The following is a 24,375-nucleotide window of genomic DNA, read 5'->3' as shown; positions in this document are numbered from 1 at the left end:
ATTCCGCGTACAAATAAGTCAAAACTCCCGTATTATACATTCGAGTCGTTTGCTAGATTTACGATTACCCTTCCGGGAGGGTGCACGTGTCGTTTTATAATTTCTCGATCGATAAGATTTCAGTTTCGAGAAGGAAACGGACAATTACAACAATAACGATAATGGTAACGAACGTCCGGCCACAGGGGGGGAAAAAAAGGAAAACATCCGACGCAGGTTCGTTCCACGCGTAAGCATTTAATCACACTTCCGCGTACGCAGCGCGTCGTGTCGCGACAAAGCAGCCAGCCACCCCTTCTGCCACCCCCATTTTCGAGCTCGTACATCAGACCGAAACGTCCCCTTTTTCTACATTTGCAGCGTCAGGTACACACGTGTATCTACGTGCCATCGCATTGAATATGCAATGAGAGAACGCGCGAACCCCCTCGTTTTTCAACCGCAACTTTTACACCCCACCACTTATTCTACGGCCACGCGCGAACCTCGACTCTCGATAATCACGATATTCTGACGATCCAACGAAAGGATTAAGGCGCGAAGCGAGTTTTCTATTGGTTTTATTCCTAGATTGAAAGACGATACGCGCTGCGATTGAAATTAATGAGACGGATCGCTGGAAGACGAATTACGCTCGACGATGCAAGATCCTGGTTACGTTACTTTCGATCGTATCTCGCCATCGATGATCGTGCATTTCCCGAGAATCGACGCGCGTTCAATTTCATTACGAAACACGAAATCCGTCCATCAAATACACGGTTAATCGAGCGTCTTATTCATTATATACGCGCGATTAAAATTTGTTGCGGGAAATGCTAACGACTTAATGAGTTTACCTGGTAAAAATGAGCAAACGTCCAGACCGCGCAAACAATCGACCTAGTCGAGAGGTTCTGTTTCGCTTGCAACTAATTCTGGCCACGCGAAGGGTTTCGAATACGCTTGGCGAGGTTTAAGGTACTGCCAGCAATATCCACGGCGGCCATCGGCGATTCACGGTGCTGGAATCTCGAGGGAAAACTGCGCGAGGGAACGCCAGGAACGCTTGGAATTCCTCGTTGGCCGGGCCACTTTATGACCAACGCGGCCCTCGATCGACGAAATTTTCGCGACCCGGAACGACCCGTCGGGGACGAAAGAACAGAGGATCGACAACAGGGGTTTCATCGACGACCAGGCGATTTCCAGGGCCATTGAAACGCGATCGACTAGTTCTCTCTACGCGAGAACGAAACGACGCGGTGAATTACATACGTACAAACGCGAGACCAAGACCGTGAAAAGCTTCTTTTCGGGGCCACGGTTCCAAGTAATTCGAATTTATGGCACGATCTCGCCTGGAATTCCATCCATCCGGAGATACTCCCGCATCGTCGTCGCGATACCATCCACGTTTAAACCGCGTTGAAAATTCCTCCTTGTCGGCGTCGTCTTTTACAAATATTCGAGTTTCGAGGGAAACAAACTTAGCTGCTGTGTATTTTTCAGAACCTTACGCCTCCAGCGAGCGATATTTTCGCGAATCGACGGAGACACCGGGGCGAACAAGATTCGCGAGACACGCCTGTGCGCATGATTTAACTTGCAGGGAAAATTTCAGCCCACAAAACGTTCGAATTACGTTCGTCGAACGTTCGAGTGGAGGGAAATGGCACGCACGGTCGGAGCCCCGGCAGGGAACCGGAAAAAATCAGTCACCGGCAGGCTCGAGTCTTGTTACGCGTCCGAAATACGCAGGAACGGTGCTCGAAGCCCTGGCAACGCAACTGTTGGACATTATCCTAAACGGAGGGCTCAAATGGCATGATAAATGACCGCGAACAACGCGAGCAGCGCGGCTGACACGAGACCGAACATCGGTAATAACAACGAAGACGAGAAACGTCCAAAGCCCATACAGGGATTGGCTTCGAAATGAAAACGTTACGTTACGTGGCATTGGTCGTCGATGAATAGTATCTCTCTCCATCGTTACATCCTCGTTAACAACGCGTTATAAATTATTGCACGGTACGTAATGATTTTCGACCAGCTATACCGCGTAGGAAATACGATATTTCGTGCTCCGTGTTATTCTTTACCAGCAAAATAATCATTTCATTTTCTAACACCGTACGCTGTTCGAAAGCAGTTATACATGTCGAGTATCTATGTGCATTTATATGTTCTGTGATTAACAGACAAAGGTGATAGTGATTTAGGAATCTCTCTGTCTACGTGACGAATAAGTAGTATTAATATTAAAATATAAAAACGTCGAAAGTAAAAGGAACCGGGTTAATTAATTTCTACAGTACTGCAAGAATATATAGCCAGAATATGGGAAAAATGGAATAACGAGTATGCGGGAACGACTTCCTAGGACAAACGAAAACCAAAGGCTCGCGAGAGAGGTTCGTTTCGCTGGTTATCGGCAAACCATAAACGATTACGCGTATGCAAGCTCGTATAGTCGGTGTCTCGTCTATGGGTGTACACGGAATTTCGATGGCGCCGCTCGCTCCCGGTGCATTTCGCCCGCCAAAATCGATAAAATAACGCCACCCTAAACTTCGTAAAGTGCGGTCATTGCGTAACCGTTATGATCCGAGCTGCCGCGTATAATGCTACGGATTATGACACCGGCGCCGAGCTGAGACGCTTTCCTTGGGACGTCCAGCGTCCAACGCTGCTCGAGCACCCATGGGACCTCCAGCGTCCAGTCTACTTAATAATAAAACTTTGTTCGATCCATTTAAGGGCCTCTACGAGTCTCTATCGAACGTTCGTTTCGTTAGGTAACATCCAAATCAACGTGTAATTAGAGTGGCCAGTCGTGACGCAAATATTACGTGGTATGTACGGTGGGAAATGTAATCAGATTATATTTCGACCATCGTCGAGGCCGTAATCCAAACGCACGATCGACCGACTTGCACGTCGAGCCCCAATCCCGAAATGGCCGGCATCTGAATTTCATCCGATTAAAACGAAGCAAACCGTAATCCATTAGGGTGATCAGAGGCTGGGTGTCGCTTCAAAGTCGCGGGGGCGGCGTTAACGGACCACGCGTCGCGACGCACACGGCACGCAGCGATCCCGAGGACGGGGCGCCGTGGTTTCGAATCGCGATGGAATTCTCAGCATCCTTCGTTCGCAGCGAAGAGCCCTCGAAATTGAACGGGGGACGCGGCGCCCGGAAGCCGAGGGCTGCAGCTAGAACCGTTTCCTGCTCGACGAGGAATTCGATCCAGCGATCGCTCGAAATCGCGACGCGAACCCTTCCCTCTGGCAACCCTCTTCCATCGAGTCGACTAAACCGCCCTTATCTTTTCCCTTTTCTCTCTGCTAGGTAACGAGAGATATCGCCAACGCTAAGGAGCCGTTTTTTTTATTCGCCTTCGCGTCTTTCGAGCGAACGATCGATGGCCAAACGAGAGCCTTTGACGTTGAATTTTCGGGGGTTGCTTCGAACTCCGCTCCCGGAGAATCTCGGAAATTTGTTGCATTTTCCTACTTTGTTTTCGCGAGCCCTCTTCGCGTTTTGTTACGCGCTTCCTCTTTGGACGCGAGGAGCGAATACAAGAGCTCCTTCCTTTGGAGCCCCGGAATTCCTTACGCTCTTTTTCCCATGAATTTATGAATTTCGTACGTTCCCGACCTTTCGAGAGCCACGCTCGCGAATCTGTACGTTTCCTGCCTTTGACATTCAAATTTCTCCTACTTTTTTCCCCTCGCGTGTTTATCAACGTCCATGTTTCTTGCATTTTCTACGGTTTTTTTTCTTTCCCTTGCTTCTGCAAAGATTTTCGTCGCACGCGACGCGACGATCAACGCGTAGGGTGGGACAAAATCCTAGCACGCTTAACAGTTTTCTTTATAATTAGATATACGGATTACTAAAATACGACGAGAAACTTTACGATAACGAGAAATGATCTTTTTGCTTGTAATCGAGTTAAAAGACTCCGGAAACTGTGCTTCGTAGCCACCCCTCTGATCCGACTAATGGTTTCGTCGGTCTTAATCAAATAATCCTGCCGCGGCCATCGAATGCACGCGAGTGATATTAAGTTCTTAATATTTGGAATCAGCCTTCCGTCTGAGGGGGTTGCAACTGCCTCTCGACTGCAGCTCTTAAACATTAAATCCTGCGCAGAGATTGCACGGAACCGGTGGAAGTCTCGAGATTTCCAACCAAAGTTACACATACAGTAAGATATAGATATAGTTACGAGAGTACGCGACTCAACAACCCTCCCAGCGAAATCCTACTTTCGTTGACAATTTCAATTTTACAGCGCCACGGTCTAATCTTTCTTCGCCGTATCTCTCGACCAACCAGCCCAGATACATTATTTCCCGGCGTTTCGTTCGACCACTATTCTCCTCTTTTCTAATTCTGCTCGATTGGCCTCGAATCGACCCGACCCTCAGGTTCCTTCCTCTTTTTTAACCGTATGTTACGCGATTAACCGGGCGGGGGTGGATCCGGGATCAACGAGAAGCTGCAGATAACGCTCTTGAAATTTTTCCAAGGAGTACGAATAGAGATTTCGATCGTACGAGTTACTGAAATCGCTTCACTTTCCAGAACGGTCTAACAATCCCTATTAAAAATAGTTAAACTTTAGACGCGTGCAGTTCCGAAACTATTAATGTTTTATTAATTATTGAACCATTGCTAGAAGCGTCAAAGCCTCCCCTTTAAAATGGCTTTTCGTTTTTGTCGATCGGACTTTCCGTTTTCGAGATATCGCAATTTATGTAAAGAGGTAATTTTAAAAAAATTCTCTTATGGCGCTTCCCGTGTTACGGCAGACTACCGACGCGTATTAAAAATACTAAAACTTTGACGGCGTGCAGTTCCGAAACTACTAGTGTTTTATTAATTATTGAACCACTGTTGGCAGCGGCAAACCTTTCTCTTTAAAATGGCTTTTCGTTTTTGTCGATCGGACTTTCCGTTTTCGAGATATCGCAATTTATGTAAAGTGGTAATTTTAAAAAAATTCTCTTATGGCGCTTCCCGTGTTACGGCAGACTACCGACGCGTATTAAAAATACTAAAACTTTGACGGCGTGCAGTTCCGAAACTACTAGTGTTTTATTAATTATTGAACCACTGTTGGCAGCGGCAAACCTTCCTCTTTAAAATGGCTTTTCGTTTTTGTCGATCGGACTTTCCGTTTTCGAGATATCGTAAGTTATGTAAAAGGTAATTTTTCTTAATTCGACTATCTCTGTCTCCGTCTGACGCGTCGCGTCTCCTTGTCGCACGTGCGTCGCGCTGACCTACCCTACGTACGTGACTCTCGTGACCTAGTTTCGAGCGTAGTATTTCCAAGAATTTACTACGCGCTAGATCAATGAACTCGCGCGCGCACAACGAAACGTAAACAAACCCTATCTTCGAAACTAGCCACCGCATCGACGCGAAACTAAAATCGCTATATCTCCGGAACTAATAAAGCTATCGACTCTCACGAACGCTCATTTTAAAGGGCATTTCATCCCCTATCCAATGAACATAACTACCTTTACAATTTATTTTGTCTTCTATATTTATTTTGCAATTTACTTTTACACTATGCACCCAAAATGAAATTCTCTGCAATTTTCAACGAGTTACTAGCCCTAGAAATTGAGGGTCATGGAATTTCGTGGATTCTCGGACGGAAGCAGTGCGTAAAGAGTTCATATTATTAATATAATGTTGCAGTGGGTTTCTATCTCGTTGGGAGACGAAGTAGCTGGGCACGTAGGTTGTTTAAATTCTACCGGTTGCTCTTTTGGCATAAATTCGTCGGTGGCGCGCGTACGCGGAGGAAATCCCGAGCGGTACGCGCGACGCAAGACACTGGTTTCGAGCAACGAACAGGAAACGGCTCGCGGAATGCGTTCGATGCAATTGCATTTGCTGCATTTAACGTACAGTACCCGACACTGTTGCACGTGGCTTGTGCACGTTCCATGGAATTTATATAATCGCGATGGCATGCTACTAGCTGCCGTGATTTTCGACGGATTAACCATCGTCTCGGTGTTCCGTCTCCGAAACGGATCTTGCTTCTGAGTAGCGATCTTGGAACGCCAATCAATCTTCGTGCTTAGAACTTAGGACTAAACTTCTATGGTCTATGTTTTTAACAGGCTCGATTTAAGCGCTCTAGTTTGTGTTTAAAAAATTCCCCCATATCGAAAGTGACTTTTCGTTAAGCACCGACTTCGTTAATTAGTCGGACAGTCTTGGCGAACGTAAGCGTGGCATTAGCGACGCGTCAGGTGCCGGTGAACGGAGAAATACTCTGATTTTCGGAGTTCTATTCTTCTTCCTCGACTACCAGCACCTGACGTGCCGCTTATTTCACGCTCGCGGAATCTAATCGTTCCGCTTAATCTCGATGAATTATAAATTCCGTCGTAAATCTCGAACGCTGGCTCTCGAAAACAGAACTTTTCACCGTTTCGGAACAACGAAATATTTCTTCTTGCCTGCCGGGTTCCGCGAATAATCGTCTAGACGATGCAACCGGCTGATATCTCGATTACGCCGAGCGTTATCTATAATTTCAATTCATACGGTCGGCAAGCTTTAATTTCGCGGGGAAAGGGGCGAACAGACGGGATCTTAATCAACCTCCAGCCACCGAAAATCCCTTTTCGACTCTCGAAAGCCGCCTCTGCTTTCAACCCCCTCCTATCATTAGACATTGGCCCCGGAGCTCTAGGCCAAATTTTAATGAGAAAACTTAACGAGAGTGCTGCTCCCGACACGCATTTCCCCGACGAATTATGCATCCGATGTGCCTAAAATTATGAATAAGAAGCGGAACGGCAATGCAGTTTCCGTCCACGTTTAATAAAACTACGACCCGAGAAATACCTCGTAAACCAAGGGTGATATTCCAATCGTCCGTGCGCTCCTTTCTTTGGGAAAATAATCAGATTTTACGGTTCTACGTTAAAACTATCTAACGATAATTTCGAGATACGATCTTTTGCTTTCGAAGGAACGAAACATGTATTTCCTATGAGTCGGTAGTATACTGTAACGAAAGGATCGACGCAACCGGGTACATATTGAACTCGATCTCATCGGTAGCCAGCAGAGGCGTGGGTTATGGGCACAAAAGCCCAGTTGAATTACGTTTCGAGCAACAGTCTATTCGTCGAGAAGTTCGGGGCGAAAAGGAGGCTAAGAGCGGTCCGAGCGACGCTTAATTTCCGCTTTAAATGCGGAACAGAAAGTGAACGAGCCGAACGGACCAAGATGAAAAACCGAAATCGAATGAAGCAGCGCCGGCTGCCCGGGAAAATGGTTACACGTGTTGCCAACGACAGACTTTTTCCGCGAAATCAAACTAAATTTTACTTCCTGGCCGGGAAACCAACATCGTAAATAGCAAAACGACTTCCATCGTTTTGTAAATATGCCCGAAGCGCGGAGTAAATGCTCGTTTACGTTCCGCGGATCCGATTCTTTGGGAAATTTAAAGACATTGTTCGCAAAGAACTCGCAATTAGTACGAAATTTCGTATTGGTTCGATGGTCAGTGCAACTATTCGAAACAATTCCTGTCGATAATTACCGTGCCGCGGCGGACAAATATTTTATCGCCCAAAGTTCCATGAATATTAATAAGGGAAACACGAATTAATGGTTTACCGAGTGAAATATTTATACCGCGTCAGGGTGTAATTAACCGTCATCGACGAAATTATATTTTGACGCCACGCGTTTTCAAGAGTTAGCTCCGCCACTTTTTTAAAAACTACGAAAAATAATCCAGCCTTCCGGGGTGCTCGAACGCGCAAATTAACTACGGGCAAAATTTGTTTCGAATAATTTCGAGTAAATAAATTTTTATTGGAAACAACGTACGTTCGTTAGCAATGATAAACGTTCGTTTTAATCGTTGTGGTATATACGTTGTATCTACGGTACGGTAGTATTATGTCTGTTTAAAAATTTTTAATTTGTTATCACGGACGTCGCGCGGTAAGAAAAATTCTCCGTAATTTAAAAGTTGTTCGCGTTTCGTCCGCTCGACCAAAACAGTTATCTGTAGCGCGCGTATCAGCGAAATAATTTTCGCTCGCGTTGCTTCTTCGGAAGACCTTTTACTTCTACCTGCCATGCATAACCAAGCATCCCAGGACTCAGGATCTAATTGCAGATGGTTTGCATTCAACCCGAAACACGAGAGCCCGGTGTAAACGTTGTACTACAGCCTCGTGATTCAGCGAGGTGCCTTATTTACGACCCGACGGCACACTCTGCTCCATCCGCGACATGTTTAAAATTTCCCCTCGTAAAACTTCGATATTTCCCGTCGTAAAGACGACTTACGAGATTTTTTAATCCCTCGCGTATTTCACCAAAACCTAAAGTTACAACTATGCGGTGACACTTGGATCTGATTTCCTCCTATGTACCCAGAATATCTCCTTAACACTAGAACTACCAAAGCAGTCTAAATGACCCAGTCATAACTTCTAATAAAACTCGTAAAAAATTTACCGCAATTTTCTGTAAAAAAAAATAAACACTTATTTCTACATTTCTTCGTGTATCTAGTGTTTCAATTTCCTTGGTATTCAGGGTAAAAATAAGACGAAAATCAAGAATACCAATTTGTCGATGGAGGCTTCGTTAAAAAGTTATTAACAATTAAATTCAAAAATTTCTAATCGTTCTGGAAAAATTATTTTTGGGTGCAGGGGTTAATTGCAATCATTTTCGGTCATTACACATATCCCCGAAATCCTACCCACTTTCAAGAAAAAAAATCGAGAAGGTGTGAAATTTTTCGACGAAATTAAAATATTTCAAATCGTTCTGAAAAAAATATTGTTAGCTGTGGGGGTCAGTTACAATCATTTTTGGTCATTACACATACCCCCGAAATCCTACGCATTTTTGAGAAAAAAATTCAGTACTGGCGGAACTTTAAACGTTAATAACTTTTTAACAAAGCCTCCATCAACAAATTGGTATTCTTGATTTTCGTCTTATTTTGGCTTCTAGAATCTCCTATTAAAATTTTTCCCAGGGTTGGCCGAACACCCTGTATAGAAATAAATACACTATAACTGTCGGTAGTTCTAGCGTTAAACGGGAGAATTCTTAAAATGCAAACAGGAAGAATTCGTGAGAAAATACGTAGATAGAGCTCTTTTATCGTCGACAACGCGAAAGTGTGAATCGCGTGCCCGGGAATAACCGGAAAGTGTCGTAAGTCCGGATCGTCGTAAACCAAGCCACCCCTTTATTACATTAAGCGATATTAGTATTAAATTCTCGAAACATTCGGCCGCGTGTTTCCTTATTTTATCGACAAAGCCCATCGGGGCAGGGGAGGTAAGAGAAACGGAGGTGCAGTTTAAACGTGAGATATCTCAAGGTACAAGTTAGAGTCGGAGATCCAGTTACAACAACACCTGCCTCTAAGCTATACTCCGTTTTGCAGACGTCTACGCGGACGAGGGTAAGCGATAGTTGCAAAGGATGAAGGTGCGGAATGAAATATTAAAGACTAATCGTATTCGTATCCTAGGAACGAATCGTATTCTAGATGCATTTTATTCTGGATAATTAAATGCAAGTACTGGACGCGTACCTTGCAGAAGGTTGAGCAACGAGAAAAAGCACAGTATCGCTGATTCATGCGTCCGTAACACGACAACGAGCACGTCAAGACCAATCTCGCTATCGATAAAGTTAACGAAGCAAATTGCAACGCTCGCGAGCTAAAATTATTCACTCGACGAACAGAGTTCGCGCGTAAAAAGCTGGATTACCGTTAGAAGCGCTGATCGAAACCCTTCAAAGGACCCTATCTACTTTTCACGAGGACGTTCCCCGTCCGGGGGCTAAAGGGTTTCCGTTCTCGATCCTGGCATTGTTTCGCCTTCCGAACGGACGAGCAATTTTCAAAATTGAGCAATCACGGTAATCTCTGAACAGCTCTTAAGAACTACCCCAATTACGCGACCAATAAAGCAAAGGAACAAAGACCTTCGAAAGCACCAGAGAGATTGCAAATAAACACCTGCAATATGGCAACACACTGTGCAACGTCGTCGAAGATCAGAATCTCGATTATGGTTAACGTTTAACGTCGAACCGTGCTGACAAATTGTGCCTCCCGGGTAAGGATATCTGCGAGTCCGTGGAACCTAGGTCGCAAGAAATTAGGCCATTCAAGGTCGCTTCCCAGGCCATACATCACTGCAGACATACCTCCCATTCTCACGCTTGTCAGACGCTGTATACCATGACTGCATGATAACGTAATACATATTCAAAACAATTAGGGGACCGTTTCTAGGCAATTTAGAAGCGTAAATCAAACTAACCTCTTGATTAAAGTTGTTCCAGGCGGACTTCTGGAAATATAATAAACGTTTTGGAGGCTGAGGCCGCGGGACTTGTACGAGTATGCACTCGCGCGGGTAAACGAAACCAGCGGTAGACGGTCTATTTGAATTCCGCGGGGGGATTCGTTTTAACGAGAGTGGCTGTATTTCGTTCCACGGAGGGCCGACGAAATTCACGGACACCTTGTAAGGAGCAGAGGCTCGGGAGGAACGGAGAAAGTCAAGGAGGCGCGCGGCAGAACGAACGCCTGTTGGACAGACGAGGACTCGGTGAACACTCGGCTGGATAAGTAGGCGAGGAAGGGGTGAAACAAGGTGAAAAGGGGGTGTCCTGGACGGTGGATGGGATAGAGAGAAAAGGGGGCACGCAAGGTTGCGAAGGGCAAAGAGAGAGGCGAAGGGGGTGGGTTAGGCGAGGCGCCGGAGGAGAAAGAGAAATAAAATGGCAGGGTAAGCAAGGTCTCCGGGAGGATAAGAGAGCAAAGTGGCGGAGTTCAGTAGCTCGTTTCAGCCCGTATCGTCGGGTTTAACATAAAAGAAAACGGCCTTAACTGCGCCGAACGACCCTCTCTCGCCCCGTGCGTCGAGAATTTCGAAACAATTTCGAATAAAAGGGCGCTCGACCGAACAATTGGCGACGCCCGAGAGGTCTCAGACGCCTTCCCGACGCTCTTGGAATTAATTTTCATTCGCCCCGTGCCCTTAACGGCGCTCGCGAAAATTCCGTTTCAAATTCGAGACGCGGCGCGATCGGTTTTTCACGTTACAAATTCGTCTCTGTACGCGGCGGAGAACTTTTCTGTTGCTTTCTAATTCGAGGGTTCTTATATCTCGTTGGCGCATCGAGCCCTTAAAAGCAAGACCGAACCGATCGCAACTCCTGCGAAAAACTTTGGACGTTTCGAGGGGAAAGTATGTAGCACGCGAGAACACAATCGGAGGTCGTTCGTTCGAGCGACTTTATCGTTCGACGAGTTTTCGAGGATCCAACTTTCGGCGAGAGAAGCCCGGGGATCAGCGACCGTTCGCCAGCTGTAACGCGACGACTCGTTCGGATTATGCATCGTCGTGGATGCAACTTATGGCTGGCTGTACCGCCCACAGACGCCCCCGCGTCTTCTCCTTCCAAGTTCCCGTAATTCCGGTGCGAATATCGTCCAAGGTTAACCGCTTCCCGATAATCGCAGACGCTGCAGTATCGATCAAAAGTCCAATAAGCGCGCTTCGACCAAGAGAAATCTATCATCTTCCTATTTTAACGGGTCGAGAGGTGCCGATATAAATAAGATAAATTTTAATATTTGTTTTAAAGAGATATCGATGGCCATCCAACTGCCAAATCGGACGTTTCGACGATCGTCGAGCGGTTAAGCTGGGATTAAACCCGAACGTTGCTTTCTTTCTGTGGTTATTACGAAAGCGTGGAACGAGGGAGCAGCGTGACTTGGCGCCGACATCCTGAAAACTCCCTTCGAAATAAAAATTTCCAGCGTTTAACCCGTCCGTTGGTCGCGCGAACGAGAGTCCCACGAGAGGAAACATAGTATTGGGGGACGCGTGTCACCCGCGCGATTAACGTCCAAATAATACGGTGATATTTCCCATCGCGTTCCACGGACCGTTTAAAAAGCAAACCAATTACCAATTATTGTCAATTTCGTCCGGGAAACCGATTTACAGAAACAAGAACGAATTCTTTCGCTGCTCCTTCCGCCTTTCGTTTTATACGTCGAATAAAAGTGCTATTTACTTAAAGTATCGATATAACGTTAATACACCTTTGTTAACTGTGTCGTAGAGTAATCGAACAAGTGGGAGCTGCGCAACGTCAACGTACAAAGATTCGAGCAATACCTAACGAAGTTTACGAGTCGTAAATTTCTGAAGTAACGACACCGTCGCACGGTGCAATTCGCTCCATAAAAGCCGTAGAACGACTTAATACAATGAACGCACGAGTATCGAACCTGTGTCGATAGCGATGCGCATCAGCGAGCTGACATTTCCAAACGACGTCAGTGTGAAACGTAAAGTAAAATAAAGGATTAACGTTCGAACGATTTAACTAACAAAGAGAAAGAATCGTAATCGCTAGAATTTCATCCTCGAGAAATCGTAACCACCTTATCACGTAACAAATCTCTAACAAACGTTTTGTTGGTTTTTCTCTTCTAAAAGAGAAAGTTTTCTTTATGTGAGAAAAATACAAGTCAAGAGGGTGCAACTGTGTCCCTAGCTTGGCCTGTTTAGACAAAGTATAGGACCGATTGGGTCTGAGACGTGTTTCCAATAAAAGCTTAGTTAAAAGTTATTCCTTTTATAATTGTTTCTTTTTATTCCACCACCTATTTCCAATACGTTTCTTATACGAATGCAGAACATTTCAGTCAGAGTTGCAACACAAAACCAGAAATCTCTGTTACGAAATCTGAAACAAACGTTCCGTACGCTGCTACTGGCCGAGATGTCGATAAACAAAGAAGAAGACTTGGTCTAAAAATTATTTAAAGTAACAGTTACTATCGTTAGTGCCTCGAGGCACTGTGGATTCAGAGTGCGTCGAAGATAAGATCGCACTCGAGCCAGTAGCAACACGTGACGTGAGTTTCTCATGCGTGGGTGCGACGAGCATTGACCGAATAACCGAATGCATGACAAGTGGCCGATAGTTGTTCGATAACTCACTGCGTGGAGTAGGGCTTAAGACGTGCTCGAAACGGAGCGTTTCCACGACTAAATAACTCCTCTTTGACCCGAGGCGCGCCTTATCTCTCCAACGTCTGCGATAACGGATTCAATTGATCTTGGATTCCTGGAAGCGATCGATTCGAGCCGAGTTAGCGAGCAGCAGCAACAGTAGATTCGTTCTTTTCCCCGGTACACGAATAAATCTTTGTATATTTCGATCAAAACCTATAGATACGTCGAATTATCGCGCTCGTTCCGAAGGAGAGCTCGAAGGTTCGTTCCAGAGTCGAAAACTGTTTTGAAAGAAAGCAACGCGCGAGACGCTATCGTTCGTGGGGATCCAGGAACACCGGCCAAGAATAAAAAAGACCAACGACCGGCCGTAGCCCGAAGTCTGAGGGTAAAGCGGGTTCTTCAATCGTTCGTGGGAGTCAACGACACCGCGCGAGAAACGTTTCACAGCCTTAATAGGATGACGCCTACTCAAAACTTCTCAAGATATAAGAATCTAATTATCTGCAGCCTGGCTGGACACCAATTTCTCGCCCCAAGTATTTCCAAACTCGAAAGAGGTATTTGCAAAACGTTAATGGGCTTCCTGTGAATTTAAGAGCTCCTGAACCGGAAACGCCGAATAATCGGGGACGAGAAATTGAAAAATATAACCGAGATCGAAAAGTTATTCTTATAACCTTTCTAAAATTTATTTCCCTCTACATTGGCGGAGAATTTCGTAATTGTAATGGAGAAAATATCGCGTGGTTTTTGTATATTATCGTTCGATTTGGAGTGTATTATAAAAGCCTCCCGTATTGCTCGGGTTACGCGGGCAACACGATCCATCGCGGAACATGTTCGAAAAAATGTTAACGAAACGCGTATTTACGTTAAGGGTTTCCGAAACATTGCCCGGGGCATCGAACGTACATTGGACGGGGCTGCGTGAAACGAAACATGCCAGAGCTCTATATTTTAAGACGCATCGCTGGAGCCTATGTACCTAAAAACACGAGTATGTATACATGGAGCTATGCCGCGTGTTCTGGCCCTGTTGAACGCATCGCGTTATATCACCGGCAGGGGAAGTCGACAACGAACGTTGAAATACGTGGGTCGACGTATCTCTCGTATGACGCTACCCGGTGACACAACGCAATTACAGCGCCGGCTGTCACTGTACCATTTATGAAGTCACGCCGCGTTCCGAATCAACCGGGAGCACCGAATTTCTTCGAAACCGCGTACGCGTTGCAACGATCCCCCGGACAAATTCCAGCTTCGATCCGAAACGCCTCGCGATTTTTACGAAACTCGGTTCACGCGTTTAACTAATATGCCCCTGGTACGCCTTTGACACACATCGAACGCTACGAAGTCGAGGCCCCCCCACTCGTTTCGCGTTGCTTTAGCCAGCGGGGCAACTCGCGACGCCGTGTCCCCGTTTATAACCTCGTTCGGTCGAATCGAAACTAGTTGTCTTTGGTGAAATTATACTCCGTCAGCGACTGCACCGTAACACGGTCGTCCGCGAGCGTGCAACGAGTCGAGAACTTTCGGTGGAAAGAACGAACCGAGCACCGGGTTCAACGAGGCAATTATAACACGTGAAATCGAGACGCTGACTCACCGGTACGCTCCTCGTCCAACGGATTCCCTCGGCTGTCACGTTGCACGGTCCACCAATGTAACGTCGAACGCAGCTACTCGTCGAGTTTAAACCACCCACGGAACGTTGGCTCGACGACGATAACGAATTACGGTAGACACGCACTGAACGCTCGGATAACCACGCGGTTCGTGGCGTGTGTCCTCGTAACGGACGACAAGCGACAAGACACGATTCTCTGACCCACGCGCCACGAGATCCGACAGCCGACTGACTTCACGCGGATGCTGCGGCAAGCGTGTTGCCACGCGTCCCCCCTCCACGCGGCTCGCGTATCCCCACCACCGCTCGCGCGCCGTCTCTCTCGGTCGCGATTGCTTTCGACTCGTCTTCTCTCTCTCTCTCTCTTGGATTTTGCTCTCTGCACGTGCGAACGCCAGTTGACTCTGAGCGACGCCAATATTATCAAACATGCAAATTCAACGTTGCCCGAGTTCTAATAATTACTTAACCTGCATAATTATTCCGGAACGTTTAACTTTTTGCAACTATAGTCCTAAGTATCGATGAATTAATTTACGAATTATTGCCTGGGGGCTGCCGAGGAATCCAAATACTCAAATACCTGCGATATAAACCACTAAACCAGTAATGGCCGTGGGTCGCTAAGCCACTGGCGTCACTTGGAAAGGGGGAGGGGAGGTTCTCACTTTTAAAATCCTTTGCAAGTGAAGAGTAAAAGATAAAATGTGGTGTTACCATGAATTACACATACACGTGTACACTTTATTTTTAATAAAAATCAACGCGTGGGTCAATGTATGACCCACGGGGTCATAGGTTCGCCCATCGTTGCCCTAAACGTTAACCCAACGGACACTACACGGAATCGATAAGGAAAGCAAATACAATAGTAGGTTAAATTTGTAGTATCGGAGAAATGATATTCGGTGGACGATTCGATATACGGATAAGAATGGGGATGCTATCGAGCTGCAGAGAGAAAACGAACAAGACGTCTAAAGTGGATACTGGAAAGAAATACCCACCGTAGACCGTAGAAGATAATTCTAGAAACTGGGTCAAGCTTCATGGAGGAACGATAAAATTTATTACGTAAGTAATTATTTAAAAGAGCTCGTTTTTCGAACGACAAACACGAGAGTATTCAAAGTCCGTCCGTCGTACGGTGCAAACAGTACGCGACGAAGACAAGCAAGGAAACGTTCGCAGGTGTAGCAAATTGTTGTTTGCTATCGCCTGGCGAGATCGTTTCGCCGTAAACTCCCCCGACTGATCCAAAAGTCAGATCGAACGATCTATACGGAGCACCGGAGCGATCGCACGTGTCCAGCTTACCGGTATCTGGTGTTCTCTCGAGCTTTCACCCAGTTCCGTCGGTTCGTTTTATCCTGGCGTTTTTTTTTTTTTCTAGCGACACCACGTTCTCCCCCGTTCCTTTCTCTCCGGCTTCCGTTTCTCAGCCTCCTCCTTTCTCCACTCAGGCGCACTAGATTTCTCACTCGGACGTTTTTCTCTCGTCAAGCAGTCTCGCGAACACCCTTCGCGTCGTCTTCCCCGTCCGGCTCATTTCGCCGTGCTTTTCGCGACGCCTCATTTTCCTCGTAATCGTTTCATTTTTTTGCCCGTCCCGTTTCATAATAGTTTCCTCAGCGGCGGTTTGCTTTTCCACGCGCCACCCCAAACGTCTCCGTTACCGATTCGTTTCGTTTCTCTCACCCTCCCACTCTCTACGGAAGGCCTAGAGTTTCACCCCTGCCGCGTTGCGCACTTGCTTCCCGTGTTCGCGTCGTTGCATTAGCATAAACTTCCCTAAACCCTTTTAAGTATCAAAAATTCTAGTCTTAGAGGAGCTTCGAGAGACGTAGTTTTAATTTACGTTTTTTTTTTTTTTGGAAATTATCATTCGCGTTCTCGCGCGCCGCCCGTATCCCGGGGTCCAAACGATCGCGATAAAAATTTTACTATCGATATTTCGTCCGCGTTTTATCGCTACCGTTATGATTATTGTTTCCTTCTCCCCCGCGCGTTCTTCGGTTTTACGCTGTCCCTTTTTTATTCTGCTCCTTATGGAAATGGCCGCGTTACGCGCCCCTAAATTCTTGACCCCGTTCTTTACATCGCGCGAAAGAAAATAAACCCGTTCGAAAGCTACGTAGGCGCTCGCACTTATCCGGAATCCGATTTCCTGGAAACTGCAAACACTTCTCGATCCTCGGAACTTTCTCTATAGGGTGCAAAGTTGAGGGTGTTATGGGATAGTATTTCTGGAACTTCAAGACCCCGGGAACTCGATTACCGCGTTTTATTCGATACGAAATTTTCCACGTTGTACATTTACACATTACCGTTGCGCGATGGACAAATGGAAACTATCCGCGGTCATCGAACCCGGAATTTTAAGTCCATTTCCATCGAAATAGAGCTCGTCCAGGTCACGGCCTCCTCGCGTTAGGCCGATTTGGCTTAATCCTCGACGCGTTCGTAGCACGCCACGCCACGTGGATCAGGGCGGTTTAGACTCGGGAGCTTCCTGAACGCAACAACAAATATCACCCCTACGATTCGGTCGAAAGTAGAAGAATCCGTTTTCACAGCGACACCCAAGGAGGACGGGTTTGTTGCTATGAAAAGGTTATCTTAATAGCTCGAATTAACGTAGAAATTAATAGAAACTTTGAAACGGTGTTTTAGCGAGCCTTTCCAGGGACAATTTCAGCTTTTCCACCCGCGATAATCGCCTCTGTTGCTTGCCATCCCGTTGGTGTCGCGAAACAAAGGAGAAGCTGGAGACTACCTTTGCCGATTAACTCGCGCTTCCCGTTCCCTTTTCCCGGAAACGTGCAAAAATCTCGCAGAGCTCGGGCAGCGCCGGTCGATTTATTTCGCCCGCAATATCGTCGCGCGGGGGCCTGGACTTCCGGGCGAAACGGGAACGCGGCGAGATCGCCAGGATAGAGAGAGAAAGAGAGAGAGAGCGTAGGACGTCGACGACGCCGGAGAACGACTTGCGGCGGAGTTCCGCGAAGAAACTTTAATTTCTTACGAGTTCGCGAAAGTCTTTCCAGCCGCGGCACCGTCCTCACCACCTGCCGGGGGAAAATGCAGACGAAACCGAAAAGTTTCTACGAGCCGTTGCATACATATAAACGGCGTATATATACGCGTCGAGCGTGTATCGAGTGCCCAACGAGTACCGCCCACCGGATGCGGAATTAGCGGAGCAGCCGCCGGAAAAAAAGGTGACCCGCTCTACGAACACCCGAGAAAAAAATCCTCCACCTCGTGGAAAGTTCTCTCGGCAAAAAGAGTCTTTTTCTTGCTAATCTTTCGAAACGTACACCCTGCCCGACGGTTTTGTTAAGCTCCCGGCACTCCGTTCCAACCCCGGCGATCGTGCGTTCGCGATTTTATCGGACCGGATGAACAGAGAGGCATCGGTTAATCCCCTAAGTAACGCGGTTTTCCCGGCTACCTGTAAAACTATACTAGTGGTAATTGCACGCCGGATATCTTCCTTCGTCGTTTGCGATTCTATATACTTAGTTTTATTTTAGCAACGCGTTTCCTTCGCCTTAGGAACACCAACTTCGAAAGCTACCGTACGCCTGTGTTTATTCGTCTTGTTCCTAAGCATAGTAGGTGTCCAATGCCACATGATTATGATGACAAACATTGCATAATAGAAGAAAAATCACAGATATTATGTTTGCAAGTAAGCTAATTCACATTTTGTCTTCAACGATTACTCGATTGTTTCCTTCGTACGTTTTAATGGGAGATTCTAGAGGCCAAAGTAAGAGGAAAATCAAGAATACCAATTTGTTGATTGAGGCTTAGTTAAGAAGTTATTAAAGTTTAAAGTTCTGTCCGTACTGAATTTTTTTCTCGAAAATGAGCAGGATTTCGGGGGTATGTCTATTCACCAAAAATGATTGTAATTGACCCCCAGACCTAACAATATTTTTTCCAAAACGATTTGAAACTTTTTAATTTTGTCGAAAAATTTCACACCTTCTCGAATTTTTTTCTAGAAAGTGGGTAGGATTTCGGGGGTATGTCTATTCACCAAAAATGATTGAAATTGACCCCTGCAACCGAAAATAATTTTTCCAGAACGATTTGAAAATTTTTAATTTTGTCGAAAAATTTAAGGGGAATAGATGTACGGTATGGTCAGACCTATTTTCAGTAATGAATTTTTTTCTCGAAAGTGGCTAAGATTTCGGGGATATGTCTAATGACCAAAAATGATTGTACTTGACCCCCACACCCGAAAATAATTTTTTTAGAACAATGTGAAATCTTTTTTTTTCGTCGAAAAATTTCACACCTACTTGAATTTTTTTCTCGAAAATGCGCAAGATTTCGGGGGTATGTCTAGTGACCAAAAATGATTATAATTAACCCCTGCAACTAGAAATAATTTTTTTAGAACGATTAGAAATTTTTGAATGTAATTGCTAATAACTTTTTAACGAAGCCTCCATCAAGAAATTGGTATTCTTGATTTTCCTCTTATTTTGGCCTCCAGAATCTCCCATCCAAATTTTTCCCAGGAGTGGCCGAACACCCTGCATGTTCCTAGAATATTCCTGCATGTTCTAAATCCCGTAACGCGGAGAGTTAATAACCGTTAAGGGTAAAACATATCGATACACATAAATCGGAGTAAATTTATTCTCGTGAAAAGCAACAGCAACGATCGAGAAACGTAGGAACGTACGGGAGGGGTACGCGCGACACGCGACGATTTTACGAATCGTTTGATTCACAGGAAGAGGGGGGTTTTAGGTGTAAATTAAGGGGCTGCCGACGGAGGAACGATTTTCTATGAATCTCAATGCGGCTCGAACGGAGCGCGTAAAAGCGCATAAATATGCATAAACGCGCAGAGCGTCGAGGCAACGGAGTGGAAACGGGATTAGCGAACGAAACGCCTGGGCCCGCTCTGTCTTGCTCCTGTTTAATGAAACGTCCGCGATAAAAAGTGGGAGATTATGGTTGTACTTAGCCGCGCGGCCAGCCACGATAATTGCGGTGTCGCGGCCGCGGACCTGGCCCCGCGGGGGCGGAAAAGAAACGAACGGGCAAAGACGGCGAATGATAAAGTTGCGACCGGCATGGCACGCCAAGATTAAGAACCTCGCCTACCACGATTCGCGAACCTCTGTGAACGCGTTCCCCGTTAATGTTCCTTGAAAATACAGAAGCTTCAACACCGGATTCTGCGGCTATCTCCGACTGTGCAGCCCCGCGAAACACGTATCACGGAAAATATTAACCAAATCGAAGATAAGAGCATCCTGGGTCCTTAAAGAATTTAATTTTAAAGTGATCTTTCACCGTAAAACGTGTTTTTCCATGTTTTCTTTGGCATTTCTTTATGAAGAAACTACGCAAGTATTTGCAAATTTTTACAACGAGAAATAGTCAAAAAGATCCTTAAAAAAAATTGGTAATTTTTTGTCAGTTTAGAGTGTCAGATCACCTTAAAGTAAATTCGACGAGGAAAACAAATTAATCGCGATGGGGAGGTACGGAGACAATGGATTAAGAATATTAACCGCAGAGGGCGGGGGTGGTAGGACGTCGGCGCGTCTTCCCTTCCGTCGTTCGTCATCGGTGCGCAGCGCGCGTCTAATTATCACTAATTACACGTCTCCGTGAGCGTTTCGCTAAACCGGCCGAGCTTTCCCTTTCGGCCACTGTTAATAATCGCGAATTACCAGTAATAAATTAAAGCACGGCTTAATTACGGGCTCGCGTGTCATAGCCAAGTCGCGATATATACACGTAACAATTTCCGTGCGCGACAGAACGTAGAAAAGAGAGACAAGCAACGTACGAACGTGGGAGGTGGGGGAGTGAGGGGTTCGGAAAAACGAAGAAAAAGGAAGGAACGTCGTGTGTACGTGTCTCTCCGCGTGGTTGGGAGCGCGAAAGGTGTGGGTGGGTCGAAATAAAGCGTCGGACGGCAACGCTGAAACGTTGTTTGCACGAGCTTTTTTCATCCAACAGGATTAATGCGTAAACCGAGTACCTTATAAAGAAGAGGTGAACTGTCCAGGTGACAAATCGTCGGTGGGTCCGACGTTGATTCAACGGAACACACCTTTTTCTAAACCCTCGACGGCCGCGCGACCGACGCCCTCCACAAGAGAAATCGTCCGCAGGACGACGGAAGAATTAACGAGGATAATCGATGGGGAAATTGAATTTCTACTCCCGTAATTTACTCCTTTTTTTACCCCCTTCGTCGTTCGTAATTCGCTTCTTCCTCGTCGTCGTCGTCGTCGTCGTTGTTGCGGCCAGATTAGGATCGCCAGAGTTTCGAAACGCTTCGGGTAAACGGGAAACTCTTTCGCCCGATCGAGACCACGTCGAACCCCGAAATCCTCCCAGCCGGACTATCGACGATTTAAACCCCCCTTCTTTCCGACGGTGGAATTTAAAATAAACTATTTGAAATTACCACGCGTTTAGTTGGAGCCCAGACAAATTAAAGATCTACTCGAGTTTTCTCTCGAATAATCCTTTTAGCCAAATTTATATTCGTTAAGAGTAACATTGTAAATCAGATCCTTAATAAACGCCCAGATTTTCAATTCACGCGTACTTGTATTCGTCGTTACCTGCTATCGTAGTTATTTTCATAGAAACTGGTCTACAGCGAAAGTAAAACCAGCATTCTTCAACTTCGAATTCCTGAATTAGTAGCACTTAATTACAGTATTCGAAGGTTCAACGTGCAGTTCGCTCCAAGAGGAACACAAATAATTTTCGCGACGTTCGTTTCACTCGATGGCCCTCGAAATTCAAGTACTTCGGGATATTTTTGTCCAGCAATTAACGAGTAACCGACTTGGCGTAATCCTTCCTCGGAGTGTACGAGAATTTGGCTAAGACATTTTCGAAAGAATCATCTTCCAACTCTTTTCCAGCAGACGATCGACGACCATCTTTGCATCTGGGTCATCGAACCGATACAAATAGCCAGCTAGCAACGGCGCCGGATAATAGAATTTAAATCTGCCAGTATCTTTCCTTCAACCTGTTCATTACTCTGTCTGGATAACGGAGAAATTCGCGTCGATATGACACGTTTCGCGGAAAATTAACTTCACGATCTATCGATATTTATGGCCTCTGTCGCGGCGATTTCTCTAAATGACGATCCATCAAATCGGCTGGACTCCAAGCAAGAATTCTGTCGACAGGAGGGAAAGACAGAAGATTAGTTGAACTTTGCAGTCACACACTCCCGCCCGGAAGAAACATAATTTTAGCTCTCGAGTAAGAACCACTACCGATCGAAGCATTATTTTTGCAAACGTTGATTCGATATGGTTGGACTGGTCGATCGATACGGATTTCGATCCCCGAGAAGACGTCCACGAACGGACTGAACGCAACGATTTCAACGGGACCCGGTGAATCTTTAACGAAGGTAAATATCATCCAGGGTTATTGGCGCTAGTACGGGAACAGTGCATCGATCCTACGAATATAAACGGCGAACGCGACGAAACGGAACGTTTCAATAATTTCTTGTCTTCGAAACGTTCGACTCTGACGAAAAAAGATCTACGAGGAAATATTTCTACGCCTGTTTACATACGGAAACGTTTACGCGTGTATGAAAATCGATAAGCTCGAAAGTTGCATCAAAGAACCGATCGAGTAAAAGTTCTTGGATCTTTGATCTTAACGAAACGTCGATTCCAAACACGATTTCCACCGCGACGGTTATGGATCTTGAATATGTATCGTATATCGAGAGGTAAACGAACCGTGACAAGCGCGACGTATATTCGGCGATATGAATATTATAAGGTAATGAATTATTTAGCCGAGTGCTTACGTCGTAATGTTCCCTATTGTGTATTCGACGATGAATATTTCAGGGAATCGGCCGGCAGTAAACGGTTTTGCATTAATAATCGAGAACACTTTGTTTAACGGTAACATTCCGCGCTATGATCCGCGATAAACATTCCCTGATTCCTCGGCCCTACGGTATAAAACAAATAACTCTGTAATGATATCTCTGCTTCGCGAGCAACGGGCTTCTCTGTTCAGTGATAATATTGCGGAGTAAATATTTTGACAATAACCGTTCCCGTTTCGAAATTAATATCGTCGATGCACCCGCTGCACACGGTTCGATAATTATGTTTTTGTTACTGTCACGGAATCGAAACGAATTCGATTTTATTATTCTTATTTTTATCGTTTACCAAATTCGCGACAGTGTTACGTTTAATGTTCGTTCTAGGATGCATCTCTGAGACCAGAGAAACGATTCGAAATGTTATTCTCGCTTTCGAAAGTGTCTCCTTGCGTCTGGTTTCCGGGGGGGAGGAGGGAAAAGAAACCGTCTTGATGCGCTCCCTACCGAAAACGCGAACGCGAAATATGCCACTGTCAAGTACAATATTAAGCCAGTGTGCACCGATCCGACGAGTCTGCGATTCGGGCGCGTTCTCGTCAAAGTCCCTCTCTCTGCCGTTGCTATCGCGTTTTCCACAATTTTGCACCTTTCATCTCGCGCGCGGCGCTCTCGAATTCTCGCTGATACCCCTCGATTTCACGGCGACGCGTGCACGAGAACCGCACGATGCGTTCGCCTAAATACCGCTCCACGGAAACACGCGAAACAGTCTAGACCGATCCTCGAATCCTCCGTGAACCTTCGGTCCTTCTTTAATAAAGATAGGACCGCGTTTGCCCAATTTCGAAACACGCTGAGCCTCGTCGAATCGACCGTTCGGAGTTCCGTGCAGGTTCGTTCGAAGCAGCTGGACAGCGACGTTCTTTGGCCGATGACGGATCGACGACGACAAGAAATTCGCGTTACATTCGAACAGGGAGGACGTTCATTTCCATAGGCAACCGTGGGACAATGAACGGTTAAACGGATCTTGCTTCGGGCCATCCAACGTTGGAGCGACGTGCGTACACGTCGCCACGGTGACGTATACGTACGTCGCCGGTGTACATGACGCGCCCCAGTCGCTTCGTGCTCCCATAATCAGATGCAGCAACGAGCATTCAATTAGCTTGGACGAGCAATACGTTCGTAGACGGATGTTTAATTCGCCCGCTGACCCCGACAAAAATTACCCTCCCCGAAAAGTTTTTTTTCCAATATCCGTTGCATCCACCGACGCGATAGAAGTAAGCTAGAAAAAATGGCGAGGTTTACGTTAATGGTCCTCGAGATGAAAATGCCGCTTTGGACCCCCCCGCGAACTTAATAGCGGGATATTAAAAAACAGAAGCGCAACAGGGAACGAGCGTTGGAAATAAGGGAAAGGAAGGGTAATGCTATCCACCGGCGATGCTCGGTGTTCCATTATAACACCATTATTGCCCTTGGATTAATTAAAATCCGAGGAAATCCCCTTGTGGCTGATACGTCTGCCTTCCGCGGGAAATTCGATGCGGAATCTTCGTTTAATGAACTAACCATTATCGAGCGGGCAAGATGAACCGACCGGCTATTATCGGACCATCATTGACAGCTATTTGCTATCTCGCGTATGATTATTCATCGTTCCAGCGACGACGGTCCGGCTCTCTGCCTTTGTCCACTCTGATTTATCCTTGATCGATTCGGCCCAGAGAAAGACAATAATTTACCAACGGGTCCCTCTGTTCCTGCACCGACAGCCACCGCGTGAAATACTCTT

General features: G+C 46.1%; 1 protein-coding gene across 3 annotated transcripts in view; it reads right to left on the bottom strand.

The window, feature by feature from the left end:
- Window positions 1-24,375, bottom strand: part of LOC143340581 (prolyl 4-hydroxylase subunit alpha-1-like) — a 159,173-nt gene that overhangs the window by 111,400 nt on the left and 23,398 nt on the right. For 2 of the 3 annotated variants that reach the window (XM_076762736.1, XM_076762737.1), the window contains exon 1: window positions 14,681-14,940. The exons of the other annotated variant lie outside the window; for it this stretch is intronic. The gene's annotated coding sequence lies outside the window, so the exon portion shown is untranslated. Of the gene's footprint in view, window positions 1-14,680; window positions 14,941-24,375 lie in introns of those variants that run through there. 3 annotated transcript variants of the gene reach the window in all.

This window comes from Colletes latitarsis, chromosome 3, assembly GCF_051014445.1.
Source record: "Colletes latitarsis isolate SP2378_abdomen chromosome 3, iyColLati1, whole genome shotgun sequence".
In the NCBI taxonomy this organism is placed as follows: Eukaryota; Metazoa; Arthropoda; class Insecta; order Hymenoptera; family Colletidae; genus Colletes; species Colletes latitarsis.
Note: the sequence above shows the minus strand (reverse complement) of the source record. Positions and strands in the feature narration are given on the sequence as shown.